Here is a 19463-nt window from a genome sequence, read left to right as displayed (position 1 = left end):
GAATGAATCCTGCATTGCCCAAAGCTGCATCTGAGTAACTGCTAAATTAAACAGTATTATTTTTTTCTTATGTTCCTTTCCCTACCACACACTATCCATGTATAAGCTTACTGTGTGTTAAGTAAGAGAAAATTCATTTGTAAATATGATTTGTCTTTTAGTTTGCATCAGGCTCCTCTTTCTTAAAGCATTTCATTTATCTTCCACCACCGCATTAGTGAGTGATACAGAACATATATTTATTGACTTTAACTGAGAATAATGTGTGAGAACATATAAGAATAAAATACTCACCATCATGTACCATGGTAAGTTCCTGCTTTTTTCTTCCTGCATTAATATACGAGTTAAAAGGCCTAACTTCATGCACAATTTTAAGTGAATAAAAAGCCCAGCATTGCACACCATTACTGGTAAGTACCTGTTTGACTTCCTCTTGTAAAGACTTCCCTTTACATAAGAGATTCTGATTCCTCCTTCTCCTCTTTGAACCTTTTTTCAGCAACTCATTGCTGATTTCCTAATGGTTAAAAGACCATTAAATGCTTCTCTCCCTTTGCTACTCTCATGCATTGAAATCTTTATAAATCAACACCTGCATGACTGCTGGTGTCTCAGGCATGAAGAAATGACAGCATGAGATAAATTAGAGATGAAGCTTTATTAAAATCCAATTAATAGATGAAAACTAAATCCACACAAATGTTTCCAGGCTATAGCCCATTCCTTCCTACCTTACGGATGATGGCTTCTTCACTGTCTTCATCCCACCATTGGAGCTCTCTCTGTAATCAAAGAGTAGTAATATCAAATTCACCAAATCTATGTTTGCCGGGCTTTGAAAAAGTGTGTCTAGTTGTTTCCTGCCTTTCATACCCCAGTGCTCCACCTGATACTTCTTTCTTGATTAGGCTATCTCCTCTCAAAAACAATCCAACTCACAACTGTATTTTTTTATTTTATTTTAATTTTGACTCTGTTTTTCAAAGAGAAATATTTTTGTAGCTTTCTGTTTCAGAATCCACCCTCAACACTTGATACCTTTTCTCTTGACTGATTTTCCAGCTGGCTTTCATGGCTTACTATTTCAGTATTACAATCACCAGCTGCCCCCAAAGTCACACCTTCATTACTACAGTATATCTCCACATTATCCATGCCCTAAGATGATTCTTGCCACCAGCTGTCCTTTCCCCATTGCTTCATACATATTAACTTTGTCTCATGCTCTGACTGGTACAGCACACCCTCCCCTTTAACTATAACTAATAGCAGAGCCAGATCTGGTAAACAAATGATGCTATCATAAAGACCTTCTCTTTTTCAATATGGGCATGTTGGGCAGAAAAAAGGTCTAGCATTCATTTCTCGTTAAGTTCAATGTAATGTTCATTAAATGCATTCTTCATGCTTTACAAAGTGAACTTTTTCCATATATTAAGGTTGCCAAAACATTATAAATAAGCTGTTTCTACTTTCAGCACATATTACATATTTTGAGCTATATGATGGTCTGATTAACTGTACAATACTTGAATTTGATTTTGTAGATCTGACAGATTTATGCAGATGTTATCATAGCTAACAAACAATTCTGCATTATATATTAAACTCTGAATACCATTAGCAGTTGTGGTATCTTTGAGAAGTCTGTTAATTTTTTTTTTATTTCTTTTGTTGACAAAGGTAAGTATAGTTTGCAGTAAATATCTTATATGATCCCACATGGAAGAGAAACATCTGTAAAACCATAAGGTAATGTTAAAGATTGCATTGCAAAATCAATGAGAATGGATTATAATACAATATTTGAAGGATCCTGTTTTGATTGGTGCCTGTAGGCTACACAAAAGTATTAGATTCAGCCTATCTCTGTAAAGCTAAGCACCAGGAGCTGTGAAACTCAGTTTCCTGACTGGTGCTGAAGAAGTGGCGGCTGATGACTTCAAATCAAAGGAGGGCTGCAGGAGACAGCTAAATGGGTGGGGCCAACTGGAAGGGGTGTGACCAACTAGATAGGGGTGGAGTTATGCCACAAATCCCCAAAACTGGGACGTTATTAATTGGAAACCCTCCATGTTTTCTTACAAATTTTCCATTTTGTGGAAAAATTATTAGGGGGAGACCAACATTTTGAGCCAAAATTGGCGACAGTTGAGAGGTTTGGATATATCTAATTCTATAAAGTGATTTATTTGCGCTTAACTCTCAACCTCTTAACACAGGAAATCTGGACAAGGCCAAATATAGTGGGGAACATACAAACATTACTAAAATTGCTCTTGTATAAATGTAGACTGTTGACAGAACAGGTTTTGCTTTTGCATGCATTTTTCTGAAGGGTATGAAGTCTGAAACTCAATGTCTGTCATTATTTAGTGACTTCATTCCTAAATGATTTGCCAGAAAACCACAACTTTTATGAGGAACAAACCAAAAATAAGAAGCAAAAATCTATTCATTTTGCAAAAATCTGGACAGCTGAGAGGTATAGTTCAGCCGGGGCTGTCTGAGTTTGCCACCCTTCCCTTCCCCCCTCACAAAATCATGGTCAAATAGGGCTCCCCTCTGCAGCTACTCCAATGTCCCATTACTTGGCTATTTCACCCCATTTACCAAAAAAAAACTGTAATGTGTATATTGCTTTACTTCTACAATGATTTAGATTTCATTTGAAAGTTTTATTTTACATTTTACAGCACAAACGCTAACACTAATAGGCATCTGCTAAACAAAGCAATAAAATAGACTTAGCATAAAAGCTTCTCTGCCCTTGAAACTTACATTCATTGAAACAACATTGAAACCCACATTCAAGGAAAATACATCTGGCCACTGGCAGATAAAGATTAACTCTGGGCTGTTTTCAAATCATAGGCCCCTTGCACAGGAAACATGCATGTGTTCGTTGATACACCTTCCTGATTATATTAAATTATATTCCTTCTATAAAACAGTACACTTGTTAGAGGGTGTTTTAAATTTATTGTTTTGAACATTTTTTAGTAAACAATGAAACAAAATGCATGCACCAATAATGACAAAACTGCCCAACTCAGAACATTTCCATCATAAACGTCTACTCAAACTTCTACAATCCACCAGTATCAGTAAATATCCACAATCTCTGCAGAAGTAAAAGTCATCTAAATAATTCCACATTAAAGATATCTGTAACTAAATGAAGAGGTTGCTTCTAGCAAACAACTTTTTATTTCATTGTTCCATCTACAAATAAAGTGCATGTTGCCCTTGAGGAATAAATTGCCTATGTTACAATAACAAAAATGATAAGCTAGTAATATTGCAATAGGGAATGGATACCAAACTGATAACAGGTTCATCATTACTAGTTATCTCTGCCAAAGAAGACATTCTCAGGACTGCAGCATCTACCCCATTTAAAAGTACAACACAATACAGTATTAGCAATACATCTATATACTGTGGGAGTAGGACCCACAGTCTTCTGCATCAAAAGCAAGTACACGCTCTGTTATGCTATTAACAATGCAAGCAGATTCAGCATAAGCAGCACTAAACTTCTCTTCAAGCTCTCAGCTCCTTATAAAATCCACTCAACACTCAACTGTATCTGTCAACTTTGAAGCACAAGTAATCTGGAAAAAGCCAAAATGTATTGGGGGGGGCAAAAGCCCCAAAACTAGGGACACATTTTAAACATTGCTTGTATAATTTTAGAAAGTTGCTAAAATAAAATGTTGCAATACCACCATGCATTTCACTGCCAAGCCTTGAATCCAGGACCCTATGCACTACAGTCAGAGCAACATACCACTATACCAAATCAGCTGTTTCTTGAAAGACAGACTAAAACTTAAGTGGCTATCATTTAGTGAATTCAGTTTTCACCACAACTCTCAAACTCTTAGCACAAAACAGCTAGACAAAGACAATAATGGGGGAATACAGCCCTCAAACATATTCAGTGAATTCAGGTCTCACCATAGTTGTCAACCTCTTAGCACAAAAAACCTGGACAAAGCCACTATACAGCCCCAAAAATAGGGACAATTTTCAAATATTGATCATATAAATAAAAAATTGCTAGAATAAAAGGATTTGTGTTATGGTGTACTTTCTGAAGAATATGAAGTTGTTGTGTCTTTCGGCTTATCGTGGTTAGGGGTCACCACAGCAGAACTCCGGTCCGCTAATGTTTGGTAGTGGATTTTTACATGCTGAGTTACCAGCCCTGATGCACAACCTTCAATGAAGGCACGCCCATTCATGCATGCTTCCACACAGAAGAAGCTCTAGCTAAGAATCGAACGCAACAACATCTTGCTGTGAGGTGGCAACGCTACCGCAGCACCAGTACCATGGGTTCTAAAGAATATGAAGTCTGAAATTCAAATGTCTGTCATTATTTAGTGAATTCAAAATCCTGCAAACCACAGACATTATGAGGAACAGAACAAAAATATGAGGCAAAAATTTCACAGGTGGCAGTGGGTAGGGAAGCTAAGCTGTAGCTACCTCTCACGGCTTGAGTCTAGTTCCTGAGTTCACTTCTATCTTGCCACCGGCTGTATGTAACTGGGGTATTAGACACTCTCACATATATTTATATACATGTGTGTGTATGTAGGATCAATACACAGGTAAGACTCAACAGCAGCCCAGGCAGTATCCATTACTACAGTAGACAAGCTGTGTTTACTTCTGTCAGGTGCAGGTACCTGTACTTGTTTACCAATCTCCTTTGTATTAGACTTGTTAATTAGTTATGTTATCAAAAAACAAGTGGGGGATAATGTTCTTTTCTGCCTAAATAATCACATCTCAGGTAGTAGTAGGGGAGTGAATTAATATGAGTTTTATTGAGGGTCTTCATAATCACTGAAGAAAAATCAGAAGTGGTAGATAACAAGACATCTTTTGATATCTTCTCCCCACAGAAAGTCATTCTTATTGACCATAATACTAACATCATTAAGTTGTATTCCAATTCATATTTTCTTATAACATTTAATCAACTTTATACAGTGTTTTACAGTTAAGAAATCTGCCTTCAAAGAAGTGATGATCATTACAAAACATGATACATATGTTACACCTTTGTATACATCCTTGAATCATCAGGGTGAAAAGAATTAAAGTCTAAGTCTCCAATTGTCATTGAAAGAGATTTGTTAACTGAATGCAGGTGGGATGGAAAAAATATGCTATTAATTGAAAATCCATGCATAACCCCTTTTGTCTCATAGGGATACAGTGTCCCTTCAACAGTGAGAATTATCTAGAGCCAAAGTTCATACTGCCATATAGTTAGCCGTGCTGCGGTTCTTCTTCCATACCATGCATGTATGCACCTACAGCCAACTTAGAGTGTTCAGTCCATCTAATGCATTTATTTGAAGTGTGAGAGGAAACCAGAGCACTCAGAGAAAATCCATGCAAACACAAGAAAGAAATGCAGACTCCACATCAAATGCACTTCAGTTGAGAATCGAACCAGAGAACCTTTTGGTGGAAGACAACAAGACTATCCAATGTGGTGAAAATCACAATAAGTTATGTGACTCAGCATGACTGTCCCTAATAAAGAGTAAGGAGAATGCTAAATCACTGAATGGGAATACACAGCCATGTAACCAACACTATATATTCAGTTATATCATAGGAAATAAGAATCAAAATGAGTTTCCAGTAATTTTGACAGTAGAAAAAAAAAAACAGACTGACTAAGATTAGATATAAATAGTGCATCCTCTGTAACAAGATTGCTATGCAATGCTTTTAATCCAAATAAATTAACACATTACCATAACAGCCAGCCAACGATTGTATTGTTCCTAATATTAACATTCCTTTGCTGCAGTTACTCGTTGGTCTGTTCGAACGAACGAACTCTCATAAGCCTCAAAAAAAAAAAAAAAAAAAATTAAACAACACAGACACAAGTTTCTTTTTAGAAAAAGAACAAAGCACCTTTCAGTAAAGTATAGTAGCAGGTAATGAAAGCAGTCAGATGTGCAATATGCATGTTAGGTGCTGTGTACTACTGATTTGTTTCTCGCTCTGCTTTTTGGGAAGAGAGTGATAACCAATCAGGAGCCATCCAGCTGTCCGTGTCACGTACATGACTGTGTACGTGGCAGTCCAACCCCCCTTCCAATTCACTGTGCGGTTAACCACATAGTCTTCTGGGCATCACACCAATGCCGTTTTTCTCCTCAATCTGGACTGATTTTGCAACAGTCCAGATGCAGATTACAGTTGGGGAAAAAAAAATGGAACTTACTGAGCATGCACAGTTTGCATTCCGGGAATTGCGAGTCAGTTGAACTCACTTACAGTAATTAGTCAGTATTAAAATATTAAATTTATAAATATATATTTTTTTATTCTAAAGTAAACATGTTCTTTTTCTTTCTTCCACAGCTGGGGGCTGCAGTCCTGCAGACCGATACCACGAGCCGCCACTGCGTATGGTGGGGGAAGGTATCAGTGCATCCGAATGTGCTTGCTGGTTTAATCTTTGCAACGCTTAATGTTTTCTTAATATTTCCCAATAACAGGAATGCAGGAAAATATTTTTCCTGAATGTTGTATACCTCAGTAGTTCCTGTGTTCTTTACAGACCTTTACAGTTTTATTTTTCTGTGTACATGATTATTGCATCCTGTTATGCATTTCTTATGCAAACACAAGGAGGTGTCTAGCAATGCCTGGGGCAGTCCCTGAAGAAGTTGCTTAAGAATGGCCGAATGAATGATGCATCTAACAGTGGTAGCAAGATGTAGCCCCAAGAAATGCAGTGAAAATACATGTCCTCCTCTTTGAAAGAAATATGAATTTACTGACATGTTTTTCTACATCTGTTCATTTCAGATGCATTTTACAAATATTCTGTTTTAAATATGGTGACATTCAGTGAATATGTTTTGCTTGCATATTTGTTAGAAGCAATAGGCAAACAAATCTATTGAAGGGAAATTTTTTGCAAAGTCCTATCTACAAGCTTTGAAAGTTATCAGGTGCATGTTGGAAAGTATTTGAGTCATTAATATAATATACCTTCATGGGTAAATTTACATCAGTATATTATATGCATACCAGTTCTTATTGTCTGCCATTCTGTCTCACAATATTTAACTTAATCAGACATAACAAGCATTCTACCATAGAAGCTCAAATTATGATCATAACATTGTAAACACACATTTATCTGAATGTTCTCTTATTTATTTACTTATTTGTTAAATATAAATATGTCAAATGTTAATGCACATGCAGTTCCAAAAGAGTGTCATTTGTTGGTTTGACTACGATAACTAAGTTAAAAGAAATCAACTTAAAAGTGTCTTCAACAGCTAATATTCCTCATTTCTACTGACCGACCGGGACTGCCTATTACAAATCCTGTCCTTGTGTCCTCAGTCAGCCTAGGCTGTTGAAACTCTTTTATGTGGCCTACTTTTCATCTTGGGACTGGTGCTACTGTTTTGCTTTTTTGGTGAGAGCAATTTGAAGCTGTGTTGATACCAGCACTAGTAGCAGCCAGGCAGTAGCCAATCAGGCAAATCCCATCTTTCATCAATCCTGACAAAGCTAATCCTTTCCTTTCTGTAAATACTGCTTGATAATCTGCTGCTGTCTAACCTAACTTCAGAATATCTTCCTTAATACTTCATCCATAAATTATCAGGGTCTCCTTTAGTAGTTCCCCATTGAGTGTTTAGTAGTTACCTGTATAGACACAGGCACTTTGAGTTGACATTTTTCTTGTTAAAACACCATTGATACTTCCCAATACCTAGTTGCACACAGGGCAACTAGATTGCATTGACAAACACTATCTCCAGAGTTGCAAACCAGATACTCCCGACATTACCTTTTATTTTCACCACAACTGTCTAATCAATAAAAAAAGGATCTGTTTCTATGGATATACATTTTCCCAGTATCTCTTTTATCAGTTTGGTGGCTATGGACATCTTGAGGCAGTGTAGAAATGGTGACATGTTTACTGACAACCAGCAAATTCTCGCAAAAACTAATAAGGTATGTCAGAAATGCATTTGCACAATGTCACTTGAGGCAAAACTCTCACATAAAAGCACTCTTCATGTCTGTGAAGTTGTCAGTAGTACACATGCTGCACCCATCACACAAACTACAAAGCAGAGACATAGATCCACATATGCTGTGGCACTTAAATATAAACTTCCTAAACCACAAAGACCTCCTAGATGAAGTACTCATATCAAACACCCTCAGCAGCCCCAAATGCACTTATTCAAAACAATGTCAACACATACAGCCACAAGTCATGGAGTCTGTATTTATAAGTCCACAAGGCTAGCCACCACACAATCCAACATTCTGGTCATTGGAGACTGCATTGTAAGACACACTGTTGTGCCTCTCACAAGGATGAGTAACGGGAAAGTCACTTTCAGTTGCTTTTTCAAGAGCCAGGATCTGCTACATTACAAAAGCACTCAGAATATTGGACCACAAGTATGACTTAGTCATAGACCATGTGATTATAAATGACCTGAAACGTACTTCCCTACACTATATGAAAACAGACATAATGGAGCTCTTGGAATATGTGTCCCAGGCTGATATGAGCTTAGCTCTATGTAACATTTTACCTTCTCAAAGGAAGATGTCACAATAAGAACAGAAGATAACTGACTTTAATAATTGACTTAGTTTCTGTTGTCATTCTAAGCGCTGCCATATTTGTCAGCATGGAAAGAGATGATCAGTAGACTCTGCTGCTTTGCCAAGGATGGTCTGTACCTTGCTCTCCTTGACTTTTGAATATTAGCTAAAACACTCTCCTCCTCATAGTGCCTTTTTAGGCAATATCAAACTGAAAGTACTTCTGACATAGCACCTCAAAGCCAGAAAATAACTAAACGTGTTACTGCTCAATACTAGGAGTCTCAACAAGAAACTCAACTCCCTACAAGCTCTCCTCACCCTAGAGAATGTTGATGTCTGTGCAGTCACTGAGACCTGGTTTAAATCCTTGGAGAGAATAGCTGCAGTGCAAGGCTGTAGTACCTTCCCCACATTTACATCAGCTACTACACAGACCAGGACTAGACGTGGAGGTGTCTTGATTTAAATAAAAAAATATACCTCGAGGCTGGTCAAATAGGACAATGCACTTGAGCTTCTCCATGTTCAAATCACTGTAGGCAAAATCCAATACCACTTCCTTGGAAGCTATAAGTCCCATTCTGTGATCCAGGAAACCCATACTATGTATTTAAGCTTACTGGAAGCATCTAACCAAATACTATATTCATGGCAGACTTTCATTACACCATTATTAACTGGAAAGATGCAAAACATACAGGCACAGAATTTCTGGAATTTCTAAACACAAACTCTCTGGAACAAATTGTCAGTACTCCGACAAGTGGTGCAAACATACTGGATCTGGTCCTCACTAATATCAGAGAGTGTTGCACATCCACCCCCCATCCCCCTTCCTTGATAAGGTCAGACCACAAAATGGTCTCCTTTTAAGTAAAAATAAAATCCGGAACCCCACCTAATCCTGGAATGTTTAGGAACTACTCGTAGGCTAACTTCCTGATAACCTAGCAAAATTAGAAGCCCCCATATACCCTGACTACACTGCTGTCTATGCAGAACTATTTACAGAAACCCTAAGCAAATGTGTTAATGGCTGTACACAGACAGCTGCACCCATCAGGAATAAGTACAGAATTAACTGAAAAAAACAAGCCCCCCCCCTCGTGGAATCACAACTTCAGTCAGCTCTATAATGGAAGGAAGAAAATCAAGGCCAAAATTAAGAGGTGTAGCACTGTCATCAAACTAAAGAAAAAACAACTCAGAGGAATTCCTGTGAGGAAACTGTGTGCAGAGTTAACTGTTAATAGAGCCACCTATACCGAGTCCTTGCATATCGACTGGTAGACAAATTCAGCTCTAACGTTATTACTTTCTGCGCCTCAAACTCCTGTCAGGAAATACCATGAAATATTACTCACAAAAGCAATGGATGAGGGCAAAACAGTTCACAATACCTACCTAGACATGGCCAAGGTGTTTAACACAACGCCCTACTTGTGTATTGTTGACAAACTCACAAAGTTAGGTATAAACCCTTATGTCACCCAATCAATAGCCAGCTAGCTAGCAGACCTGCTCCACTTATAAAAGGCCAGTCACAAGTGGAGTCTCTCAACGATTGGTCCTGGAACCATTTCTTTTTCGCATTTACTTCTCTGAAATCAAGGCTAATGTCAAGTGCCTCTGGCTGACCAAATTTGCAGACAATTGCAAATTAGGAGCAAATATAGAATCCACCACTGACAATAATGTTATTCAGGAAGAGCTGATACAGACAAATAACTGGTTTCAGAGACATGGACTAAAACTAAATCCTAAAAATCCATAATAATTCTTTGAGGAAATTATTCAACTCTGGTAAGTATCATATCGATACACACCGATAAGAGTTCAACCCAGTACCCAGAGATTTGGCAACACACATAGGCAGTAATCTAACCATCATGTGTCTATAGTAGTGAGAAAATCACTTTTTGTTCTGCAACTATAAACACAGGTATGGATCTAAGTACAGAGAGGTCACTGGTCTACTGTATTCAGCATTAATTAGACTTATCATTGAGTACAATGCCCCCTATGGTAGGTACCTAACCACACATCCAATAAATGGAATGTCCACAGAAGTTCCTCACTAAAAAAATACAGGATGTAAGTAACATGTCCTATGCAGACCACCTAAAAGTCCTATCACTGTATTCTGTCTCCTAGAGACTGTTGAGGGGAGATCTATAACTGGCATACAAAGCATTGTCAGACCCCCAACTTGGTGGAACTCATGATGCATATCCACTAAACAAACAGTATCAGAATTACCAAATCTAAAGACTTAAATCTTGCCTGTGATACAAATAGAACCTGTTGGAGACAAAGGTATGGATATCAAAGAATACCCCTTCTCTGGAACAGGCTTACCATCCATGTGAAACAGAGTTCCTTCCTAAGCCAATTCAAATGTAACTTGGACAGTTGGCTTGGGAACAGGAAATTCATCCCTTTTTATGATGCCTATGCCTCTAATGGACACAGGCAGCCTGCAAATGTTTCATCTCCCAGGTCCCTGCTTGCAAATGTTTAATCTCTCAGTCCCCTGCTTACACTTATCAAGGGTACCAGAGCTTTTCAAAAATTTATGATGCATGGCTAGGCTTAAAAAGGTGCTTGAGGTCATTAGCCTTGTATATACCTAAGAACCTATCAACCTGTGTAGCCTTATATTGCACTTTCCTACTCTATCTGCATGCCAGCATAGCTTGTCTTTCTGATACTTGGTGGTGACACCCTTCATCTTCCCCCTATGACTGCTGGTTTGTTCATTAGCTCTCCATCTTTATGCTTTCCCCATTCCATACATCAAAGATTTTCAGTTGTGTAGAATGTATTTATTAACTCCCCATGATTTAATACAGCTCTTCAATTAATTGTCCAGCTCCACAAAACCCCACTACATATGAACCGTGTCCACTGCTCCTTTTATGTATCTCCAGCATTTCTCTTACCTACCTCTTAAGACCTTTTTAATGATGAAGGGATTATGAAATGATGGATTATGTGCATGTGGTGGTCCCATACACTTGGATAAATAGCTTTTTAATCTGTTAGACCTGTCAGAAAAAAGTCTTTGTCTGCTGTGCCCTATCTTAATCCTAATTTCTCTGTTGCTAGACTGTACTTGTAGCTAATCAAACTTTTCTACAATTTCCAGCTATAAGATTGTTCTCAATAGGTTGCACTTCTGCTTATTTTCATGTAATTTAAACAAGTTTGTATGAACAACAAGATACTCTAAAGTGTGAACCACATTGTTATGCCTGCTTTTAGTACATCTAATCTTAATTACTCACACTGCAAAAAAATATTTAGCCCTGAAACCCAACCAACCTTCACATAAAACCATGTTTCTTTCATTTTATTACCCAAAAAATGGATTAACTTGACAGTAGTGCTGGGTTTTTGTTGAAAATGAATCCTTGCTTCTTGCTAGAAACTTTATATGAAAAGATTTTTATACCTTGCAAATGTTCTTAAAGAAGAAGAAGCTTTAACATTTGGGGAAAAAGGCATCTTTCATCTCTTTTCTTCAAAGAAAGTTTACTTGGATTAACTCTTTAATCTTAAGGACTTCATCTAATTTAAAAAGTTTATTTAAAAAGTAGCTTAAGGCTAGCTCTTATATATATGTTTCTATAAAGGGAATGGTAGGAGCAGTCGGTATGATTGGCTACTATTAAGCTTAATTCTGATTGGTTAATTAGATATTTATAGTAGATCACAGTCATTACACTTTGAGCAGAAGTGCAATATCAAGTAATTAGGACATGATAAGATTCTTTTTGAATTTCATCCTCTATTAATTTGTAAAATTGCACTGCGAGGTTTTGGCAATGTAAGTTTTTAGTGAGGGAGCTGGGAGTTTCACTCGGGAATAAGAGAATTTAACATCTTCCTGCAGATAAAGGAATGACTAAAAGACTCTGCTTTTAGAAAAATGTATATAGATTAATGAGTAAAAGTCCCATCCATTTGAAAAACACCAAATATAACCAATCAGAAATTAACTTAACACTAAACAGTCATGCAAACTGCCTTTCTCTCTGTCATTGTGGAAGCCTGTAATTAAAGGTGAACTTTAAGTTCCTTTATTTGTAACCTTTTTGGATCTAATAAAGCCTATATGATGAAAGCACTAATCTAAACAAACTTTTTTTGAAGAAAATTGACAAAACGTGAATTTTTCCAAAACTTGTTAAAGCTTCTACTGGTTTAAGAACTTTTGTAAGGGATCAATATGTTTTTATATAAAGCAATTAGTAAGGGTTGATTTTAAACAGAATCCTATCACAGATCCCAAGCTAATCCCTTTAGCTTTAGTTTGTTTTGTTCATCCTTGCAGTGACCTCTAAGCTATCCAGGCTGGTGTAGCTTGATTTGGGTAGTTACCACTTCATGGGGCCTCTGATTTTCCCATACAAATGTAAGAGGTCCTCTAACACATTTACCCATTTTTGTTTCAATTTCCTCTACTTCTACTAGGGGGCTTCTCCAATAATCCTGCTCTTCAAGTTCTTCATACAACCCGCAGTGATCTATATTAATTTCAAACTTCCAAGGTTGTATTTACTTTCACAATACAGCAGGTATTCTCTTCCTTTCTTTTTCTCATTTTACTGTACCACCTGTCCATATATCATATCAAATTATCATCCTCACCATCATCTTATCTTAAAAGATGTACCGTATTCTGCAACCCCAGCACCATCATTGATCTTAACTTTTATTTAGCTATTATGCAGCCCTGCCTACCCTAACAAATTTAGCACACGTATATGTCTTCTGAAGCTACTTGCTATTAAATAATTTTGGTAGGTGTCTGCTAACATAGAGAAACATATGACATACCATGGTCATGATTTTACTTATGTGACCTACTATTGAGCTATCCCTATTATATCATCTATTGATGAGCTGAGAATCTGTTGCAGTAAGTTAGAAAAATTTAGGTATATAGTATCTGAAAAGACATGGGAGAGAGAAACTAGTATAAAATGTGATGTAAGTTCTTTTTCCTTTTATTTCAGACTGTAACACTTTTGTAAGGTCTTTTTAATTTGTGTGACATCTGCAATCAAAACAGCACCGTAAAGTTGTATTTATAAAATATCTTAATGACCAGAGAATTGTATTTGCTCTTTTGTGTATTATAGAGAAAATATGCATAACATATGTAAGTTTTTTTCTGTTGAAAAGTGGCAGTTATGCATGAGATACTTCTACTCAAGAAAAGATTAATTGCTTGTATGCAATTGCAGGAGGTGCTGTAAAAGAGGGCAGTCAGGAAACTTTAAGGTAAGAGCAGGACAAGTTTCCAGGAGATACTAGCTAGATGTGAAAACCTTTGTTTACTTCCAGCTGATCTCTTTGCAGTTTTTATTCTATTTTATTTATATATTTTAGTTTATTTATTTATTGTTAACTACATGAGGCCCACTCAGCCAGTAGTCTCTATTTAGTGGAGATCTGATGAGGTATTCAAACTAACTATGGAAATTCTGGAAAGGGCAATATTGAGTTTTCCCTACTCTTTTTTTTCTTTTGATAAGTGCTATGGGATCATTGACATCCACTTCATCTACTACCAACACAAGTAGAAGGGGTTCAGATTAATGTCTTTTTCTATACATGAGAAAATTGAATTAATTGCACCTGATTCTTTACAGGAAAATAATAAGTTAAATATTCTAAGCTGTAACATTTGTCATCTAGAGTTGTTGTAGGGCTTGCTGTGTGAACATCTGTTAAATGTTGTTGTTCTGCAGTCTGTATATATAGTTGTCTGATAACTTATCTCCATTAAGAGTCAGTATTCTTGGGGTTGAACCAAGATGGCTAAGTTAAGGCTGCAAACTTTTAGAGCTCAACAGAATTAGACTTAAATACAGGACAGCAACTATTTTATTTCAAAAAAATGACTATAATCTTACAGAGAATAGATTTGACCATTCAACTATCAATTTTCGTGGAATTACATCAAATTTGTCCTGTCAGATCTAGTCAGAGATTGAATTGTTGAATGAAGATGAACAATTCTTAGCATTCTCATACTGATATTGTTCTTAAGAAAGATATGCAGCTAGTGACTTCTACCCTCCAAGAATTATGCTTGAAAATGGTTAGCTTCCAGATGAATTTAAAAAATCTCAGAGAGAACTGTCTTAAACAAACTGATGTTTTTACAGAACTATTACAGCAACAACAAACTAAAATATCTTACATGGAGAATGCCCCAAATGACATATATGGGAGGCTAAAAGAAGAAGAATCTCAAATGGAATTTTTGCTAAAACAAAATACATGGCTTCTAAACAAAATAGACTATTTAGAAAATAGAGAAAAGAGATGTAACATAAGGCTTTTTGGTCTTCCAGAAAAAAGTGAAGGTTTAATTCATTTTTAAATACTTGGATACCAGAAATATTAAATATACAGGAGGGTATTGCCTATGGTATAGAAAGACCCTACAGTCCCATAGATAAACCTATTCCTACTTCCTCTTTTGCTCAACCAAAATCTATACTTATAACTTTTTATCATATATTAATAAAGAACTAGTACTCAAAACTGCTTGGAGGAAAGCCACTTTAAAATACAAGCAGAATTTAATCAGATTGAGAAATGACTATTCAACTAAAACATTGGACTTGAGGAAAAGTTGCTGGCCACTTGGGAAATCTCTTAAACAGAATGGTTTTAAATCACAGATAAGTTTTCCAGCAAAAAAAAAAAAAAAAAAAAAACATCTGTCAAATGGAACATGAATCTTTAACAATCTAGAAGCAGTTCTGTTTCTATTAGCAACAATATTATATGTTTCCCATAACACAGGACTTGGATGTGGCATCCCCTTTTCTGAAAAGAACCTCAGAAAAAATACATGGACTGATTTGAAGAAGAAACAAAAACAAAAACCTGATTCCAGTTTTATCAGTGCTAATAAAATGATGATATCTTTTCTAGATCAAACTGTATACCCCATTTACTTGGGTGTCTTGCTATTTTCATTATACATAGTCTGTAGATACTATAGTATGGTTCTAGTTTATTGGGTTCTCTATTTATATAGTGGAAATCTATTTGATTTTATTGTGTTTACTTTCAAATGTTTTATTTTCTTGAATGTTACTTTTATGGTTTCATTTTGTTTGTAGCAACAATTGATTTCAATTTAACTCTCATGCTGTGTTGGTTTATGTGACTTTGACTATGGGAGAATGTTTGCTTGATGGACCTTCTTATTCATAGGTCTTGTAATCTTGGTTATTGATTTGGCACCATTTAGCATGACTAAATGCCAGTTTTTTTTTTGCTTTGCCATTTTAATCTTCATCTTGCACTCACTATGAGACACATTATATGAGCTTGGTCTGAAGGATTGAGATACGTTACCTGCAGAAGGTTCTATGAAGCATTTTTATTTATTACACATAATCTGCAAGAAGCCTGTCATGCTTCTGTCATGCTACTTTCCTCCAACAGCTCATTCTGATCCTTTGTTTTGCTTAGCTCTGTTTGAAAGGCTTATTTGAGGTTGGTGAACTCAGCTGATTTTGAACTATTTCAGTTCATTGCTTGTATTTGTTCATGTTGATGACTTTGGTTACTATCTTGCCTTTGACTTTATTTGCTTGTTTTCTGTTTTTTATTACTTATTTATTTATACATATTTTTTATGTTTGGCTGTGAAGGGTTATCACTCATGATCACCTGATCTATTTACATATAAATGAATGTACGTACTAACGCTTTGCCATGGTGATGCAAATGCCCTTATGTGACTGTTATTGACAATAAACTCTTTGTCTTTCAACCATTTGATTGATTCACTGATTTCCTTTCTGGAATTGGGGCTGGTGTGTCCCTTTGGTGAAGTGTGGTGTAAAGGCTGCCAGCCCAGCTAGCTAGAATTTTGTAAATAATCCTGTGTCATTTGTGAATAGAAATATGGTTTGTATGCTTGTCTTACAAATGTAGGAAAACCATATGTTATGTTCTGAGCTTCAAAAAATGTAACCACAGTGCACCCTAATGGAAAACATCAAAACTCTCTAATATAATCATCTAATTATTAATATCATCTAATTATTTTAAGAAAATAAGTTGAATTGTTTATGACTGTGCATAAAGTTAGTTACTGCAAAGAGACAGAATGTCTGCAGGTGGAAAATGTTCCTATTATCTGGAAACAGAAATAACTACAGGTTTCCATGGTAAAAGTGTTTAACAGTTTTATGACTGCCAGTTTTAGGCAAAATTGCTAAGCGATCAGTATTTTTAACATAGAGGTCTTATATTTTCAGCTCCTATTAGCCTGGGAACTAAAGGCAGAGGTGACAAGAATGATGTAATCTGAGATAACCCAGCAGAAATGTTTGTAATTTAAAAACTATCACTCAGAGAAAGTCTGTGCATTTTGTATCTAGTCTTGGATCTAGAAACATCCCCTCATCAGCATTTCTGCCTTGCTAATAGTTGTTGTTGTGTCTTTCGGCTTTTCCCGGTTAGGGGTCGCCACAACGGAACTCTGGTCCGCTAATGATTGGTAGTTGATTTTTTTTACATGCCGAGTTACCAACCCTGATGCACAACCTTCAACGAAGGTACACCCATTCACGCATGTCTCCATGCAGAAGACGCTCTAGCTGAGAATTGAACCGGACAGCATCTTATTGTGAGGCGACAATGCTACCGCAGCACCACCACCGCGGTACTGCCTTGCTAATAGTATGTACTAGATTACAGTGATTTCTCTTAGAGATAGATAGGAATATAACGGGCTGAGTTTAGATGTTTTCTGTATGTATATGAGACTGTCCTGCAATGTTGTGTTAAAGTATTTCCTGTGATTCAAAACTCTGTTGTCACTGTGTTGGGTTATTGAGCATTGTCTTGTGCTTTATTATTTATTATTAAATATATTTAAACCTTTTAATTGTGGCTGGTTTGTGTAGAGGTATTTAAGCTCTTAGCGTACTTGCATATGTATTTGGTGACACTGTACAGGCCAGTCTTAAATAGCCTTAAAATTTTGGACACACTTACTATTTGAATAATAGTAACATTGCACTGTGGAATTTGTCTCCCTTTGGGAAGGGCCTTATAGTATCTGATAAGTAAGGGTGGTTGGTGGCACCTGGTACTACCTCATAGTCTGGGCAGAAGGGGGCATAGCTAATGAACCTGTGCCGGCCTTCCCAAGGAGTGTTCATGTGTTTGTATATAAATTAAATCTCAAAGTGTGTGTGTGTGTGTGTGTGTGTGTGTGTGTGTGTGTGTGTGTGTGTGTGTGTGTGTGTGTGTGTGAGAGAGAGCTACTTGAGCAGGGACATAAAGCACTGGTTGGACAGAGAGGGTGCTGGAGGCTTTGGCTTGACCCCTCGACTGAGATCTTAATCCTATAGCTGTGCCAGTGGGGAGTCTTATTGGGGATCTGGAGAAAGAGGGAGAAACCAGCCTCAGACTGACAGTGCTCTCTGTGTGCTCTTCAAGGAAATTGTACTTTAGTGTGTGTGCACTTGTTGGGTCTATATTAAAAGACTGAAGAGGTGTTTTATCGAACACCTCTAGGTCGACACATAAAGACCCTCATCAGGCCCATAATTGAGTACAATGCCCCTTTTGGGATGTACCTTACCAGACACCTGCAGCAACTGGAAAGACCCCAAAAGTACCTCACCAAGAGGATCAAAGGGCTCAAACAGATGCCATATGCTGCCCGGTTAAAGAAACTCCAGCTCTACTCAGTGGCATACCACCTGCTCAGAGGCGATCTGTGCCTGACGTATAAAGCCATGTCCAACCCGGAATTAATAGACATGCTGCACCTCAGAAAATCCAAATCCCATTGAACTATGCGCTCGAGAGACTTGAACCTCAGCACTGAAATAAATAGGACATGCTGGAGGGACAGATTCATAACCCAGAGGCTCCCTTCACTCTGGAATAAAATCCCAGTCCAGGTTAGGCAGAGTCCCTCATTGACTCACTTCAAGAGGAATCTTGATGAGTGGATGGGAGATCATAGGTTTACCCCGGGTGTCACTTCTGTGTCACTGTTAGACAGAGGCACAGTATACTAACCTCAAAAGGGCATAGCAAAATTAATTTAAAATGGGTTGTGAAAGCCAAACACACTCTGACTAGGCTTATAAATGCCCTAGGGCAGATAGCCTATTATGAACCTATGAACCTATGAAGAACGAACGCACTAAAGCACGAACACTCAAAACAGTGATTTCTTTCCCCTGGGAAAGAAACCGCTTGGCCATCCCCATGTGTTTGCACCTTTTCTCACTGTAGTGCGATCTCGGAGTTGGTATATTTAGTTAGGGGGCATGGGGGTGAAGCCCCACCATGTTGTTATGTTTGAAAGTGTGTGTGTGTGTGTGTGTGTGTGTGTGTGTGTGTGTGTGTGTGTGTGTGTGTGTGTGTGTGTGTGTGTGTGTGTGTGTGTGTGTGTGTGTGTGTGTGTGTGTGTGTGTGTTTGTGCTAGCAATTTCTTTCTGAGGGAAAGAAATCACTGTTTTGATCATTCACTCTTTAGTGCATTCGCTCTTTATGTGTCGACCAAGAGGTGTTCGATGAAACACCACTTCGATCTTTTAATATAGACCCGTACTTGTCATCCTCCTGATGCGCACGTCCCTCACTGGTGTTAATGGTGAGGATTGAGGCTCCATGATTACTGGGCCAGTGTAGAGGCATCACATATTAATTGTTTGGCAGTGGTGGGGTATCCACATCAAATATTAATTGGTTGATAGTGGTGAGTTAGCCACATCATATATTAATTGGCTCGTAGTGGTGTGGATATGCAATTCCTG

The sequence above is a fragment of the Protopterus annectens genome, chromosome 3.part1 (assembly GCF_019279795.1).
Source record: "Protopterus annectens isolate FY-2018-M chromosome 3.part1, PAN1.0, whole genome shotgun sequence".
NCBI classification, from domain to species: domain Eukaryota; kingdom Metazoa; phylum Chordata; order Ceratodontiformes; family Protopteridae; genus Protopterus; species Protopterus annectens.
Note: the sequence above shows the minus strand (reverse complement) of the source record.